Below are 3,480 nucleotides of genomic sequence, written 5' to 3' on the forward strand. Positions count from 1 at the left end.
AGATGCGTCTTCTGGCCTCTTCCCAGTCCCCGCGCGGGTGACGTCTTCCTTCCAGTGGCTTCAGGTAGCACCAGTTAACTGACTCCTTCCAAATTTAGACTCTTCTCTGAATGACCGACTAGCTTTCCTGGTGGCTACTGGGCATCTCTGCCTGGCCTCAGAGGAACCTCCCTAGCACATCCCGGACAGCTCCACAGCCTCGCACCCAGCTGCAGGACTCCCCAGTGTGGCCCTGCTACCCCCTCCTGCCGTCCTGGCTCCTTTTTCCCCGCTGAGCACACCAGGCACAGCAGGCCCCCTCTGCCTTTGCCTTCCAAATGCCCCTCACCAGCCTGGAGCAAGGCCACCTGCTAAAGCATGGACACAGGCGTCCTTCCCCTCGCCCTCTCCCCCCACACGTGCTAGAACTTGCCCTGTTAAGTCCCAGCAGAGCCAGAGCCAATGAGACGGGCCAGGAGGACCGCACGTCAGCGACACTTCCCGCATGTGCCTTTGGCACAGCCCTGGCTTTTGGAATGATGGTGACGATTCATACTTGTAAAAAGGACAGGAGCGAAGGGGCAGGACCCCCAAGCTGAATACGGACATAAACAAGCGGGCCTTTCGTGGCAGCACTTGGACCTTGTGCTCCAGCTGGACACAATGACGCAAACCTGCTCTCGTTACTGGTAATGTTTTACCCAGAGGCTCAAGTCACAGTCCGAAGCTGACCTGCGTGTTCTAAGATGGAGCAAGGGCGTGCGCTTGGGACGGACAGTGTGAGCCCAAGTTCTGGGGAAGCGGCAGTTACCAAGCCCAAGTTCCGAAGCCCAGGCTCCAGGAGCTGGGGTTAGGAGGAAGAGTTCTCCGGAAGCTGGAATCCCAAAGAGGACATGGGGCTAGAGCCAGCAAGGCCACCTCACTGCATTCAGCACCGGGAGAGGTGCAGGGACAGGAGGGAGTCCCACCTGGAGAGGCCACCTGCTGCTCCAGGGGCCTGAGCAGGAGGTTGTCTTGGTGACTCTCATCTGGGCGTCTTCAGCCTGCAAAGGGAGGGAGAGACTGGGTAAATTCAGGTCAAAACACAGGGAAGGGCAGAGTTTTCTGGTCCCTGGAGAGTCACCAAGGTCACCGCTACCATCAGAAGCCACATGTCAGAGGTGACATTTAGAGCAAAGCCAGCTGTGCACCATAGTGTTTATTCTAATATCCATTGTGTATTTTCAATGATAAAAACATGCTTTTTTCCTCTCTCTCATTTTTCTTTTAAGATGAGGTCTCACTATGTTGCCTGGCTGGCCTTTAACTCCTGGCCTTAAGCCATCCCCCTGCCTCCGCTCCTGAGCAGCTGGACTGCAGGTGCACAGCTTCACACCCAGCTAAATGCATGTGTGAAAAGAAAATGAATCTAGCCATCCACACTGATATAAATAAAGGAGCTAATTAGGCCTAATGACAACTGGGCCTGGAAAACTCAGGATTTGGCAAACATTTAAATAAGAACTAATTCAGATGAAATCAGTAAGTGTTAAAACTAGGGAATGATTGAGAATCACAAAATAGTCATGTAGTTATAAAACATGCCTTGAGAGACACTTATTAATTACCAAGAGTAAGACAGTGACTTCACAGTGGAGAAACATGGCAGAGGTTGCCCGACCCCATGCTCACGTGGACACCACAGCCAGGAGGCAGGAGGCCCTGGCTGGAGTCTGGATCAGGTGCACATCCCTTCCGTGGCCTTCCAGCCAGGTGCGTTATCCCCTGGGTCTATAATGAAACAAGTGGCACATCAAGGTCAAGGCCATCCTGCAAAATATCTGTCCCATACACTCAAAACTGCCCACCTCCCTGGGTGAGGCACAAGCCTGTGATCCTAGCAACTCGGGGGCCTCAGGCAGGAAAACTGCAAGTTCTGGGCCTGCTTGGGCAACTCGGCAAGAAGGGCAGGAGACGCAGTTCAGCAGTAAAGCACCCATGGGTTCAGTCCCTAGTGCAAAAAAAAAAGCCGAGGTCAACCTCATGAGAACCAGGAGTGACCAAGAAACTGCTCCACATAAGGAGAGGTGAGAGAGACACTACCCCACAGGGACTTGCTGGAAGCCTGTTGGGGCCACTGGCAGAGCAAGGGAGAGCAGGGATGTCACAGTCTGCAACTCCCAGCTCCTGACAGTGCGTGTCAAGAGGGAACAGGGAGGGGCAGGAGCAGACTAATAAGAATATAAACATTTGGAAAATTCTGTGAACGGGCTCTGGTAATTCTTTGTATTTTTCTTGCCACTTTTCTGATGGTCTGAAATTTAAAACATTTTTTTAAAAAATTTGGGCAGCCATAACAAATTACCAGAAACTTGGCTTAAAACAAACACAAATGTGTCCTGCCCCAGCTCCACAGGCTACCAGTGCAATGAGGTGTGGTGGCTGCCCAGGCCTCTGGCGGCCTGAGTCTTGTTCCTCCTGGCACTCAGCCCAGCACTACTTCCACGGCCAGACTCTTCTCTTCCCACGGGCCACCTGTCACATGGGATTAGCCGGAAAGTTTCCCCCTCTTCCTCCACCACACCTCAGAGACCTCTTCCCCAGTGTGCCCTGTTCACAGGGCCCCTGGTTGGCGAATCTAACATTGGGGGAACTGAGAGGAGGGTGCCTGGGGAATTTTGTGCTGTACTTGCCACTTTTATGATAAAAGAAATGCTGGGATTAAAAGAAAAATCAGAACATATTCAAAACCTCCTAGCTTGAAACCCTCTAGGGTCTCATGTCCACTTTGTCTTGGCCCTGGAGGCCGGACCTGCCCCACCGGTTTCCCTCAACGCGTTCTTTCCATTCTCGTGATCTTCTGCACCTTCTCTGACCTGCTTTGCTCCTGCCCCAGGCATTACCTGGGCGGTTTTTCGGCCTGGAACATTCTCTCCCCAGAACAAGGTGTGGCTCCTGGTCTCCATTCAAATGCCGCCTGTCCAGGAAGACGTCCGGGACTGCGGGTCCAGAGCTAGCTCGCCGCTCTTGCCTGCGCGTTGTTCTTCTCGTCGGGGCCCCTGGGGAGGGAGACTCGGCTGTACTCCTGCGCCCTTCCCCAGGCTGAGCCTCCGGGCCTGGTGAGTAAGTGCTGGCGAAGGTGCCCCGCGCAGGTACCCCGTCAACACCCGCGGGCACCTCCCGAGACCCATCACTCGTTTTAGGTCCCCGAGTAACTCAAGAGTTGGGGCCACCTTTCAGCCAACCGGGAGGAGGAACCGAGATCGGCCTCTTCCTAAGCCAGGAGGCGCAGGGCTCGCGCCTCGCCGTCGGCGCCCCTTTCGGGCCGTCCACTCTGGAGCCCTGGTACAGGGAGAGCTGCGGGGACACTTCCGTTCCGCACCGCTTCCGTGACTTTTGGCCAAGCGCCCTTCCGAGCGTCAGGTTGCTCTGTCCAGCGGGAGCGGTCACCAAGCCCCGCAATCGCGGAGCCAGGGAGGGAAAGTGGCCGCCGGCAAGCACAGCGTCCCGAGGCCCGGACTT

The sequence above is a fragment of the Sciurus vulgaris genome, assembly GCF_902686455.1.
Source record: "Sciurus vulgaris genome assembly, chromosome: 10".
NCBI lineage: Eukaryota > Metazoa > Chordata > Mammalia > Rodentia > Sciuridae > Sciurus > Sciurus vulgaris.